General features: G+C 38.2%; 1 pseudogene; it reads right to left on the bottom strand.

The window, feature by feature from the left end:
• Window positions 1-320: 320 nt before the first annotated feature.
• On the bottom strand, window positions 321-7,954 carry LOC130975474 (adenine/guanine permease AZG1-like; annotated as a pseudogene).
• Window positions 7,955-15,252: the final 7,298 nt, after the last annotated feature.

The raw sequence follows: 15,252 nt of genomic DNA, 5'->3' as shown, positions 1-15,252 counted from the left end.
GTATATAAGTGTTAGTTCAATTTTAATATTAATATTTGGAAGGTACATGTATCATTTCGTTTCATATTACATATTTATCTCTACCCTAATTGTCCACCTCTTATCTCATTTCTTCTCGTCTCCGGAACTACTATTTAACACACGATCAAAAGAAATTACAATGCATGATTCTAATAAAATAAAGAAAATATACATATCCAAAGTTGTACATTCTCATAAATATTCCACCTAGTTACTAAACCCTACACCACCTCAAGTGCTTTACCATGCCATTTCCTTGGTCATCATCAACAACACGATGATTCTCATTATTATTTGCATCAGACATTCTCTTCAAATTTCCTCATAACCACAAACGTCTCAAACGACTCCTCTCCCCACTCCCAAACATGCAACACAACGTAACTCCCAATTTCTCCTACTAACCCATACGCTATAGAATACATTAACGGCATCAAAACTATCATCACGAATTTCGGTACAGCTTCCCTCATGTCATCCCACTTAATCTCCACCACACATCTCATCATCACCACTCCCACTAAGATCAACAGCGGCCCAACGGCCTAAGGTGGAATCAGAGCCAATAATAGTGTAAAAAAGAATGCCAACAAAAAATACCCAACCACAGTTAACGCTGTTAGTCCTGTCCGTCTGCCTTTGTAAATCGCCGTTGAGGACTCAATAAATGCAGCTACGGGAGAAGTACCCAAAAGTGAGCCCATAACAATTGAAGATGCATCAGCCATGAATGTAAAATATTGGCCTTCGAAATAACCGTTGAGATCAAGAAACCCCACGAATCTAGCCACTGAATATAAAGTGCCTGTTGTATCCAATATATCAACACATAAAAATGTGAACAGAGCCTCCCAAAATGTACATTTATTCATACCCTCAAATCTTAACACACCAGCGGTCTTCTTAATCATGTTAACATCCACCACCTTCTTGAAGTATCGGTATACTTCGTCGCTGTGTTTCGTGGCTGGAAACACCATAAATGCAGTATTTTTGAACCACGATATCACGGTGACAAAAAGATGCCTTATATCATTGTACTTTTAATTTTCTTCATGAGAAAACCACCAAAAGTAACTATGAAAGATTTTTTTGCTGATAAAAGTAATCATGGAAGATTATAACTCCTCAGATGTCCACAAAAGTTTAATTTTGTGTACAAAAATAACCAAACCTGGTGTAACCTTAATAAAGTGGCTTACATGGAAAAAAATTTTTCATGATGGCACGTGTTGCAAGGCCTATGTGTATTTAGTACTATTTAGGGACAATATGAACCTTAATTCTTTGATCTTCGTTGGAACCCAATCTTCGCAGAGTAAAACAATATCCGAGCACAATTATCCATTGTTCTGAGCTATTCCATAGTAAAAGAGAACCGTAAATTAATTTATTCCCATAGAATTTGAGCAATATCAAGGAGAGAAGTAACTACAAACGAAGGAAGCAGATTTTGAGGAGCTTCATATTCAAAGATGAAGAAGAAGAAGAAAATTCTGAATGAAACTGTTGGAGTCTTCAACGGTTGCTAATCCTGGAAGATGTTCATTCGTTGCCCCTTTTTAAAGGTATCTAACATTATTTACTATAGTTAGACAAGTATAGGATTTATTTGCATCTTTGATTTTTCAATTTTTTGCCTTCTGTAGAGTCGAGATTGCAATTACTTTGTTTGGGTTGATGAAATTGATGGGGGATGGCAAAGTTTGGCAAGGTCTTTGATTAAAAGACTCAATAAGCATGAATGTGATGTTACTAATCAGGATGTGACAAATACTCTAGTAGACCATAGGGAGAGGAATGTTAACATAGCCATGAAGATTGAGAAGAAGATTGAAGGTGAAATAAAAGCTATGAAAGTATGACTTGTGTCTGTGTCTTTGGGATTGTTTATGCAGTTTATACTTTTTTGTTTGTAATGGTCATATACAAGTAATTGGAAAATTTGATTCCAAAGTTTATGCATAAGAAATAGTTTCGGTATAGGGTCTAACATTTTGTTCCAATGAAGAACAATGTAATTAATGTTTGAATAGAATGAAATATTTGCTATTAATTAAATTTTATTTTACCACTATTCTTAATAATTGTTAATTTTTTCCAACATTGATTAAGCCTTTTAAGTTGAATAATTAGTTACTCATAATAATATCAATATCAGAATATAATATGTACTAAAAAATCTGCATAATCATTCTTAAGGTTTTATCAAATATGAAAACAACCATAAGCATTCATAAGGTTCTTAGAAGCTACATCAATAACAGTTTGAATAGTGTATGTAGCATACAAAAATGACATCATAACCCAAAATAAAAATAGTTAAACATAAGTGATCCTGATCAGTAAAGTATTCAGGTAAATTACATAAACCCATATTCTAGAAAAACAAGATAATGACTGCTAATGATTGTTTTAGTTTGGTGTCGAATTGCTGCTCTCACTAGATAATCCATAGGTTGTGCCTTGCACAGTAGTAGATGTTCTAGGTGGTCTGAATCCAGGAACTGATAATCTCGGTGTAAGGTGTGATGTTGGTGTTGGCATAAATTATGCAAACCGGGAAGTTGTGCCTGCACTAGCTCCTTGCATTGTATGTGGGGACACAGTGGGTGATCTAACAGATGCATTGGATGGCTGCTGATGAGTGTTCAAAGTTGGAGCCTAATGTACAGGGGTCTGAGTGCTTGATGGTGGCGTAATGTTGGTAGCTTGTGATAGAGGAGGCCTCTTAGTAGATCTCTTTGTTGTCTTTATTTTTGTGGTTGATGGCTAAATTGGTGGTGGCACTTGCAGTGTAACCGGCATATTACGAGATGGATTCAATGTGGTAGTGGCCTATAAATTAAATTGATTATAAATGTAAGTAAATTTAATAACTCTAATATGTTTGAGGAATTAACAAATTTAGATTTTACCTGTGGTTGGGTTCTAACAATCAGAGATGCCTCAGCTTCTGCAACTGTAGCATCTAAGACTACCTCTGCCTCTGTAGCCTCCAAGATTTCTTTCTGATACATTTCAGCCAATCTTTTATTATCCCCATCCTGCTCTACATTAGTAGGTGGTACTTGTTTCCACTTCTGTAAATCCTCCTTTTTAGCCTTGCAACTTCTAGAATTGTGCCCTTATTGTATAATAATTGAGAATTCACAAACTAATTAGATAATTGATCACAATTGTATCAGTCGAAAACCAACTAAGCAATTATTCAATCAACATTTCACAACCAATACTGCACAAGACAAATATTCATAAACAAATATCCCCAATAATTGTTGACAAACAATATTTCACAAACGTCAAATAGTATTTGCATTTATTTGACTGTATTTTCTCTTTGTCCTATACAGGTCTAGGTTAACCTTGGGATTATCCCTAGTGGTGTCTCTCTTCTTAATGGGCCTCCCGATCAGATGTTTGTAATGAGGAGGCAAAATTGGTATAATGTCTAGCTGTTGCCAATACTCTTGACTAGACACCGGCTGAACCAAAACTTGGTATGTTGCATTGTAAGAACTAATTGCTAGCCATGTGTATACAATTTCTTTAGCCTTCCTATTTTGATGTGCTAATGCTGCACATGTATGTTTGCAAGGTATGCTAGTGAGCTACCATAGTCTACATGTACAAATATGCTTTCCGAGATCAACATTTACCTTTATAGGCAAGCATTGAACCTCAAAGATATTCCCACCATCATCCCCTGTCCAGAATGGCCTCCAGCTACTGCTCTCTTTCTTGTTTTTCTCCAATCTACTCTATTGTACTAGACAAAGCCTTCCATTGTATCCCCATAACTCATTCTTATTTCTAGCCAAATTTCTCATAACATAACACTTTATCTCTTCTAGGAGGGTAATGTTTGGCTTTTTCCTAAACTTCTTACACTTTGAGTTGAATATTTTACTATTGTTATTGGTGATATTATCCACCTTTGGCCATTCACTGAAGTGGGATCTTGACCATTATTTTGGTGGAATGCAACTCAGATACTCTCAAGTATGCAGGTTTAGTCTTTTAACTGCGGCCATGGCTGCTTGAAAGTCTTGGAGGGTTGTGCTTCTTGCACAAATCTAAACTCCACACTTAAGTTGTTTGCTTTTTCATTGCTTTGTGAAGTTGTGTCATATATGCATGGCACTCAACTTGTGTCGTGCCCCTGACATAATATCCTCTAGAGCTGGAATCAGACCCTGAAAAAATGTAGAAACACTTTGAATATTGAGTTGGCACGTTTATATGCAAAAAATGTATAAATACTTGAAATGTTGTACCTTTTGTTGATCTAACATAAATGTTCAGTAGTTATTTCTCTTATCACCCAAATCTTCTTGCAAAAGCTCAAGGAACCATTTTCAGTTGTTCTTGATTTCCGAATCCGTAATAGCATATGCAATGAGATAAATATTTGCCTCTTGACTAATAGCAGTCAAGAGTTGTCCACCGTAGTATCTTCTCAAGAAGGTCCCATCCAAGTTAATAAATAGTCTGCATCCAGCCAGAAAGCCCCTTCCTATAAGCATCTAGGCAAATAAATATTCTTCTAAATAACACAGTTGAATTTGGCATTGGTGTGGTGCATATAGTCACGGTGGAGCTTGGGTTGGTCTTCAAAATTTTCATGGCATATTCTTAAAGTCTTGCATATTGTGCTCTCTCGCTTCCTTCAATTTTTTCTTTTGTTTTTGCCATCGATCTATAAATTTTTCTTTCACTCAGCAAAACATCATACTCTTTCTTAAAGTAATTCTCATCCTCTCAAATATTCATTATTGGCTGCACTCTAATTTGCTGCTCCAACTCATCCACAACCCACTTACCATCAATAGACCTATTGTGAACAACTCTACAACAAGTATGATCATTCACAAATATTTTCACTCTTGTACTATCCACTCTAGAAAAAAATACTCCTCCCTAAGTTGATATTAAACTTTCTCACAACCTGCTTAAACTGCTCTAAAGATTCAAACTCCATCCCTACTTCAAACCTAACTTGTCCAACAAGTACATTAGCATTACCTTGTGAAAAGACCTATGGTTGTTCCTCATCTGAATCTGCACAGCTATGAAGATCCTAAGACTCATAATAATGTAATCTTGGTTTGGAGTCCGAATAATCTTCAAACTCATCAACTAGAACAAAATACTTGGAGCCTTGTTAGGATCTGGGTTCTAAATGAAGGTTTGTCCAATAGGTTCAGGTCTACTAGTGCTTTTTCTGTTCTGCTTCTTTGGCACTTCTCTTGCTTCTGTTAAGATTGACCTTCATTGTGTTTAACATTTTGACTTGATGATGGTGGTGGTTAGGACTGAGTGAGAGACTCAGAATCATCTATATGATAGAATTTAGATTGGGATTCATTACAAACTTGAGGTATATATTGTGTCAGTATCTCTAGTGGTGTTGTTGGGACATCATAAAAAAGGTTGAGAACTATAACAATGTTGTGAATTATAACAGTATTGTGAATTTAAGTTATTTGTGGCTTGTTGTGTTTGGAGGTGGTGTATGGATTTATCTATTTCTATGAGATTACTAGGCTGTCTTGTGGTTATGGTGAGTTGGCTAAGAAAATGTATGCCTTGTGATAATGATGTCCTTGCTTGTGTATTGAGCTGAGTGTTGGATTGCATATTATAGGTTGCTAATTGAGCTGGCTACTGGGCCTAGTACTTGACTGTGTGGTGGATTGGGCTTTAGGATGATCAGTTGTTTTGGTCATCTTAGTAACCTTTTTTAGGAGTTGGAGTCTTCCTTGCACAACTCTTTACTCTCACCTTGGAAGGAGAGATAACATTAGCACCATCCTCTTCAACAACTTATGGCAAGCTTATCAGGTGCTCAGTGTATACACAAATTTCATTATCATTCTTTAATTCAGCTTCATACATCTTTATTATGTCCTTATACTCCTCAATAACTTCAAACCACCATTAAGCTCCATTCCAGACACTAACCAATAACATTCACTGATCATGATGTATCCTATATCTCTAAGGAGGTCATTGATAAAAAAAAATCTATTAAAAGTATCAACATTAACCCTTCGAGTTTTATATTTTTTACCACCTAAATACACAGTTCTTCCATCTTTTGTTCTCTCAAATTTTTCTCTGTGATATATCTCCAGAGAAATATATATTATAGCCATTTGTGTAAAAGAATAACAAGAAATGGATATTAACTACGTCATTCATTCTCAGATTTGTCTAAAAAAATGTTTAATAACATTGATTGGATGATGATTAATTTCAACAAATGAGACAAAAGACCTATCATACTTATAATCAATATTAAAATTTAATTATAAACAATGATGTCATATTTATACTCAAACTTAGTTACCTAAATCAAACTTAAAAATCCAATTAAAATCAAACATTCTCATATTTATATCAAACTTCTAAACTTAAAATGAAACTAAAAAATCACTGCATTGACTAGCCTCTTTTATAATTGAATTTCTAACCTAGTCTTATATTTGTTAGCACAATTATGATACATAATAATTTATTATACATAATAAACAGACTTATATATAGACTAAAATAATATGAATAACTTTGTATTTAAGGGCACTATCACATCTTTAATGGAACAATTTAACGAGATAGAGCCTGAAGGGTAGGAACTTCAAAAAAAAGTTTACTTAAAAGATATTTATTCACTAAATAAATATCCAACCAATTAGTGTAATACACTTGTAGGTCTATACATTCAATTCCTAAATATGAACCATCTAAAATGAATATGAAGAATCAATCAATACACACCCTAATACACCAAAAATAAGAAAATGTTGTGTTCTCAATATAAAAAATTATACAGCTTAAATAGAGGGACGAAAATATAATGAAGTGATTGCAAAATGAAATCCTATTGTAAATTAATACAACAAATGAACTAATTTTTTCACTTTAAACGAAGAACTCTTATAACTATAAGGTTATAGTCATCGAATCACTTAGTTTATGAAAGTATTACCTCTTAAAGCCTTCGAGTGTGACAGAGCTCACCTCTGAACACGGTCCGTTAGAAAAGTAGCAACCTCCCTCTCCAATGTCATCGTAGGAATATAATCACAAAATAATGGGGTACGTTAAAGAAGAAGAAGATGAAAAATTTTTCTATTATGGCATGGTTGATTTCACGCTCAAAATGGAGGTGGGTGACATTTCCTATTCGTCATCTAATTTTAATTTGAAGGAGTAAGTAATTTTTTTAATTAAGTAAGTTAACTAAATAAATACAATTTTCAGAAAAAAAAATTTAATCCACCTAAAAAATTCTTTTTCCATGTTGTTATGGATGTGGACATCTTACATAACTTAACAATACTCTTCTAACGTTTGGTCAGCAAAACAATCTTTCATGGTTACTTTTGGTGGTTTAGTCTTTTCTTTATCATGCAATAATCTATGATAATGGAACCAAGCCAGCCTAGCCATAATGTTGGGCTTTCCATTCGATTCTTTAAGCATAGTATGTTATCAGAGACAGCGCCATGTGGTATTATTAAACTAACAGTTCCATTGATGACGTTATGACGGAAGATAACGCCGTTAAGTTCGATCTTGAACATCCACCAAGGGTTATTAAAGTTGATGGGTTGAACCTAATAAGTTCAATGCCTTCATTGTTTTGGAGCCCAATGAAGGTCAAGAAAAGCCCAATTCCCACAGAAGAAGAGATCCAAACAGGCTTGGAAACAAACTTGACAAGTTTGGTATGAAATCCACCCACGCGGTGTAACCCGGGTTGGCAGAATTTACATGTCAGGTCGGGTTGCACGAACCGGTGGATTGGACCAGTGCATTTAGTTAAAGGGATGGTTGGTTCGAAGCAAAGGAAAATGCAGTCGGAGACATCACTGGTGGCACCAGAGTCAACAGTGATGCTGGCATTAACAGCAAGGATGTAAGCCATCGTGACGAATATGGCGGTGCCGACACGAAGTTCGGTGGTGAAACTAGTGTTACGCTATATTAGCTTGAGATACTTTCGAACTCTGCTCTAAACTACCAAAGAATTGAGACGAGCTAAGAGTGAGAATTTCAAATTTAAGATTTGGTAACTCTCAAATTCAAGTTCCATATTTTGTGGCACCAATTAGAGTTTTTGTATTTGCAAAGAATGAAATGCGTACTATTGTGTTAAGAGTGCATGAAAGTGAAGAAGAGAAGGATTTGGGATTTGGTTGAGAAGTGGAAGAGCATTGAGAATCAATATATGAAGGTCGGTGTTACGTGTGAGGGATGTATATTATTGTCATCTAGTTATATGTAGCTGCTATCAATTTAATAAAGAAGAAACGCAAAAAAGTTAGCCCCATCTTTGAAGCCCGACGCGTGTGTCCAAAGAACACTCGATAAGCTCATCGCAAGGAAAGACATCAATTTCAATTTTTTGTTCCACTCCTCATGAAAAAAGGAAAAAACTTCTTCTGTTCTGGAAGGTCATCGTCGAAGCTCTTTATCCAGTGGATTGAAGGAGGCCATCATTGTAGCAATCCCAAAACCAGCCTTCAGTAGAAGAGCACAAAAATGGAAGATTCTCATTGGGTGATTAGGGTAAACAATAGATTAAGAATTTATTGTGCCTAATAGATAATAGGAGATAAATTAAGAATCTTTCCCCCAAATTTTAAGGTATCCTTTTATCCATCATTTTTAGGGCATGTTAGATCCTCAGCGATCCCAAAAGGATGGAATTAACCACTGATACTTTGCTCTGATTGGTTGAGTGGGCTTTAAACCCGGATCATTTGATTGGAGGATGTTGCTGATTAGTTTCATTTTCTGGAATGTGGAGTAAAATAGAACGTCGGCGCTGCTTCCTGGGGCCAGTAACACCTTTTTTACTAGGAGATCTCCGAGCTACAGGGTGATTACGACCGGGTCGTCTAGATTTGCCACATTAGTGTTGTGGTCGGCTGTCTGGAATTTTATCTGCGGAAACTGCGGAAGTGTCTGTTGTTGAGTTTGATTGGCTTCTATGGAAAGCATGGCTCGGTAAGATCGCTTTCTTGCCGAGCTTGTGGTTCCTCCACCTGTAAAACCTCCAGAAATACAGTTAATGATACGTCTTGGTTTATCGGAATGGCTGGTGTCTGGCCGATCTTTATCTCGGCCATGCTGTGTCGCTAAGTTTTGTTCACCAGAGGAATTTGTTCGTGGCTGTATGTGGCCGCCGATGTACTTGTTCAGATGACCTTGCCAAACTAATCGCTCCAGAAGGTCTTTGGCGATGACACACTCGTCGGTAGTGTGGCCGTGCTTTTGGTGGAAGGAGCAGTATTTTGATCTGTCCGTTCCTTTTGAATCTGGGTAACTGCCGGCTTTTCTTGGTGGTTTAATCAGCTTCGAATTCATGATCTCCTTAATGATATCTTTGCGCTTGGTGTTGAATTGAGTGTAAGACTCATATCGCGAAGCTGGTTTGGAGTCCTTCTTGTTGTCTCGCGTTCTGTTGTTGTCTCAGTAGTGTGGTTTTTCTGTTTTTCGAGCTTGTCGGAGTTCCTCGATGTCGATCTGACCTTTGGCCTTTTTCATGGAACTCGGCCATAGTCTTAGGTTTGGCTACGGCAATAGTTTTCTGGAATTTTCCTGATCGTTGTCTGCTTTTTATTGCGTGCAGTTCCACCTCGGGGTGGAGGTCGGTATACTCATGGCTATCTTTGTGAAGTGCATCATGTAGTCCTTGAGGCTTTCATGCTGGCCTTGCTTGATTGTGTTCAGGTAGTCGGAGTTGTGTAGGTAGATGGCCGATCTAGCAAAGTGTTCCTCGAAGGGCTTTGATATGTCTCGAAATCGGGAAATAGAATGTAACACCCTACCATACAGAGTCTTATGCTTAAGTCATAATTCAGAGATGGCAAGGTATTACGACCTCTAAAATAAAAATTTAGTACGTATAGTAGTATGAATGATTGATTATAACTAGGAGCCTTTGTAGAAAAAGGGGTAAACAAAAATCGCAACTCAAAAGCGCAACACTCCGATCGATAACGTAACGAACAAGGATAAACCAACGCGAGATTATATATATACAAAGGAGTGTCAAAAACAGGAATATCAAGACTCAAGATCCGGCTGCGAAGATAACCGGTCCGAGCATAGCAATATATACATATGATAAAATAAGAAAAACCCCAAAGGAAACCCAAAGGGACACAAATACATAAAACCTATTCTCCAAAATCTCCCATAAGAGGAGTCATTACAGTTTGTATTATTTAATGGAGATAAAAGTATCTAAGCAAAGCATATAAACTCAACAGAGTCCCCAAGAACAAGGAATCTTCGCGAATCTAGAAGTCTCCAGCATGCTTCAGCGGGAAACCTCACATCCTGCATCTGAAAACCACAAAATCCGCATGGGTGAGAACCAGAGGTCCCCAGCATGGTAACAGCTTCCACATATATAATACATAATAATAGAGGAAAGCCAAAGGCAATCCTAGAACTTCCTCCAGATAATTCAAAGCTTATAAACAAGCTAAACCATATAAGGGCATCTGACTAAAGATTCTTCAGTCTAACTAATACTTCCCTTTCCAATTCCTTCTCACCTCCCAACCACCAGCAGGAGTATAATGTAGCAAACACAGTTATATCAGACAAAGAATATACAAATAGGAGCAGTTAAGACATTTAGACAATTAGCAAGTAATATGCAGTCAAATAGGCAATCTCAAACAATTCACATAGTATGCATATGATGAATGCCTGTCCCTAGTGGCTGATGATATCATCTTGTCGGTTATAGAGCCAACCCGACAAGTCCTGGTCGCTAACCATTGGACTGTCCCTCTGTCGCGCATCCCCAACTCGAGTTATACTCGTTATAAACTTGATCATAAACATGATCCATATCCATCACCCTCACTGGTGAATGTTTCGGGGGCGAGCTCATCCGGGTCTTTCACAGTGCCCGGCCACACTTACGACATAGGGTCAACAGAGTCTCGACCCTCCACCTGGAGCACGTGGTGGCTAGCCACTGCTTTCTCCCAGGGATCTCGTGCCTCTGATAGTGGAAGTGCAAATCTCAATTATCAATAATTCAGCATAAACATGCATGAATTCTCATCCATGGATCAACATCCATATCAGCCATCCGGCTCACGGTTCAGTCCAGAACCAGCCAATATTCATATCATACACAGCCTTTCTGACTCACGGTTAAATCCATAACCAGCCATCCGGCTCACGGTTAAATCCATAACCAGCCGTTTCATTAACAATTATAGCCTTTCGGCCCATGGCATAACAAGCACTTCCACCACCATCCTCCGCATCTCACATAATCATCTTGATCCTCATTGATCATTCATTTTTTCCTTGCTTCACTCGCAAGTTACCTCATTCACTAGCCCCTTTTTAATAGCTAGGCAGGTCATAATGATTTAAGACATAAATGGTGAGATCGGAGGCTTAGAAGTATGAGATTTGGCTTTTAAAACTCAAAAATCAACTTTGGGATGAAAACAGGGCCACGCGTACGCGCACTCCACGCGCACGCGTGGATGGCCTCGAAAACTCATCGACGCGTAAGCGTCATGCACGCTAACGCGTGGATTAAAAATTTGCCAATCGACGCGCACGCGTCAACCACGCGTACGCGTGGGTGCTCTCGTGCCCCAGGCACAAAGCTGGCACGGTTCTGGCACAACTCTCTGGAAAATGGCTGGGTATTGGGTACAGCACCATCGGCGCGCCCGCGCACACCACGCGCACGCGTGGGTGGCGTTTTCTGGAAGATCGGCGCGTACGCGCCAAGTGCGCCCACGCGCAAAGGGTCATTCTGCTAAAAATTTTCTAAGTTAAAAGCTGCAGAATTCACAGTTTTAAACACCAATCTTCCAACGGACATAACTTCCTCATTTTAAATCGTTTTTCACCCGTTCTTTGAACGGCATGGACATCCCGGATCCAATTTCATTTCTAAACAGATTTGGTACAAAACGGAGATCCGTAGTCCAAGTTATGTCCCGCCAAAGTGTGCCCAAAAACCATATTTTCATACAAAACCACAAAGTGCCATTTTCAAAACAAGCCATTTCCAACTCTTTTCAAAACCAATCAAAACATGCCAAGTTCATCCCTTTTCTTTGAAATCAATCAAAATATATCAAATTCAACATCAAGCCTCCTCAACTCACACATTGACACATTACCACAATTTACCAAAATCACTATCTCATCATTTTACCCCACTTCACCCAAGTGGCTCAAACTCAAACACATTGACATATCATATACTATTCCTCATGCCAATTCTCAACAACACCAATCCCAATAAATCATTATTGTACACAATCAAACATCATACTCACCATAAACATGGTTCAACCCACAATTCAACCATAACCAATCATCAAGCATATATCACAACATGCATATTTCTCATACATCATACCACCAAGGCATCAATAATCATCATCACATATATGACCACATCATATATCTCAATCATTCAACAACATCAACAATTCAATACCTATCTTAGGGCCTCTAGCCTAAGTATTTCCTACCACATTACATATTAGATATGGGAAACCGAAATCATATCTTAGCCGATTCTCCCAAGCTCCCCCGGAGCACTTCCAAACCACTTATCCACAAGCTCTCAAGGCCTCAACACCTCCAAGAACAGATTTTTCACCACCAAACTCTTTCCAAGCTTTTCAAAGTCACCAATCAAGCTCCAATATCCACACATACACAACCTAAGCCACAACCATCATACCCATACACAACATCTCAAAATCCAAACATCATAAAATCACAAATTACACTAGGGTTGAGAGTCTTACCACACCCAAGGTCCAAGGAGACAAGATTAACCTTCTCCTTCAAGAGAGTTGGGTCCTATAACATCAAAGAACCCAAAATCTCAACATTTTACCCATGAAACTCGAAAATAAGGGCTGGAATTTCGAACAGAAACACGTGGCTTACCTCAAGGTTAATTGTATGGGTTTTGTAGAGCTCTCCGCGGTGAACGCATGGCCGCAAACGGAGCGGCAATCGGAGCTCTAGATCAAAAGTTATGGTGGTTTGAAGATCAAGTGAGAGATAGAGGTTTGAGAGAGTGTTCTTCCCCCATTTCCTCTCTTTTCAGCGTGTTTGGTGTTGTGTGAGGAGAGAGAGTACTGAAAACTAGGGTTTTGGTTTAGTTATGTTGGGCCAAGGGCCCACTTTGGGTCCGGTTGGCCCGATTTGGCCCGTTCGGTCCAATCTTGGTCCGAATTCTATAAAATTGGTACCGAAATTCTCGTCTCAGTCTCCTCTATCACATTTAGCCATAAAAATCACATTTTAGGCTTTCTAGAATAAATTCTCATTTATGGGTTAATTAGCCGTTAATTAACCGGGTTTTACATAGAACCTGCAGGAAAAGAACAAAACCAATTAAGTGCAGGACCGTCTAAGTAAGATGGAAAGCAACGACATAAAACTTTATCACATACACTATTTGCTATCATTATGGAGGTGAACTTCTTGATGTATTTCTTCGGATCACCTAACCCATCATAGGGAGTTAGGGTGGTCGACAGAGTGAACCTCTTGGGTAGCACGAAGTTCATCACCTCGGTCGTGAATGGTCCAGGGGAGCTTTCCTGATTGTCATCCTCGTCGTCTGGCCGAGCTTCTTCATTATGCTTGAGTTGCTCCTCTTCCTGTCGAGCTGTGTCAGAGACATGTGTTGGCCCTGACTGCTGCTCAGCTTCCTCTATCCGTTCTTGCCGATCATTATTGTTTTCGATTCGAGTGTTATTCAAGTTGGCAATTTGCTGTGCCATTCTTTGGTTCTCCTCGGCCATGCGCTGGTTGGCTTGCCATAACTCGATCACCATCTGGAAGAGTTCGGATGGTGTGGGTGGCAGTTGTTCAGCCATGACTCAGGCGAGAACCTCAAGGCCGATGATATATGGAAGGGATTATATTCTCGGCCCGACGGTGGGTCCCAATTGTTCTTGTATGGATACCTGGAAGGAGAGCTCGGTCTCTGGAAATCGACACTAAGTTGTTATCTTCGGTGCCGACCTTTGAGCTTCGTGGTAATCCGAGCTTTATTCCAAGAGGTTGTCCAATCGCGTAGAGCTTTGAGCAAGAAACAGGGGGGAGTGTACCTGCAAAGGCACTCCAAAGCTTAAGTTAGTACTAGGAATTCAGTGTACCTTTTAGGATGGAAGATCATACCTTTTATGGGTGGCTCTGTGCAAGTCGGTTATGCTCCTACTTTATTGTTTGTATTAAAGAGAAATAACTAGGTTGGACGATTCACATTTAGAAAGCAGTCCGTTGAGCTGAGTTATAACGTAAGTGGCCGATTAATGACGTTATTGCCGAGCAATAACTGTAATGCCGAATTATAACGCCAGCTTTCTGAATAATAACGTGAATAATGTCGAGTTATGAATGATTATGCCGATTTACAATGTTGGATTTGTAACGGCCGGATCACAATCTATATGCTAAGATATATCCATGGTTTACTCATTATAATTGAGAGTTCATGTAGAGAACAATTGTAAGTTGTCATTGTTTATCATATTTAAAATATGGGTTCTCACATAGTTATAGATAACAAGGCAAAATATGTACAATACATTTCATGACATAGTGCAAAATATGGGTTGTCACAAGATAAAGCTTAACAACCTAATCACCTATAGGCTTTAAAATCTTTCAATTATAAACTTTATCTGGCGGTTCCACAAGGAATTTAGCTTTAGAATAATGTTGTTCTTTGCCTTCAACTTATACAGTTGACAACATTCAGTCTATTTAACTCCGAACTTTTACTCTGTATTTCTCCCTTCATTCCTGAGTAGATGAAAAAAAAAGACGTTGCCACTACGAGAAGGTGGACTAGTGATGTGCCAAATCGAACTATGTCCAGATGAAATAAGATGTGAAGCAAAATTAACACCCAGGTACTGCAACAAATGAACCATTGTTAGTGATTAGGAAAAGTTTATCAAAGTTATCTATCAGAAATGCATAACCAAAATTTGACATGTTTACATAAAATTAAAATGAATTCCTTAGAATCAATTTGTCAATCTACTTCCACTCAGGTCAAAATGTGTCAGAGTCTTCTTATAGTAAACATATGGAGTATATTTACTTGTGGATACTTAAAATTGTTAATCTCCATTCTAAAATGTAGTTCGATGTTATCCAGAAATAAAATTTATGGGTGAATAAAAAAAT

This window comes from Arachis stenosperma, chromosome 4, assembly GCF_014773155.1.
Source record: "Arachis stenosperma cultivar V10309 chromosome 4, arast.V10309.gnm1.PFL2, whole genome shotgun sequence".
Classification (NCBI taxonomy): domain Eukaryota; kingdom Viridiplantae; phylum Streptophyta; class Magnoliopsida; order Fabales; family Fabaceae; genus Arachis; species Arachis stenosperma.
Note: the sequence above shows the minus strand (reverse complement) of the source record. Positions and strands in the feature narration are given on the sequence as shown.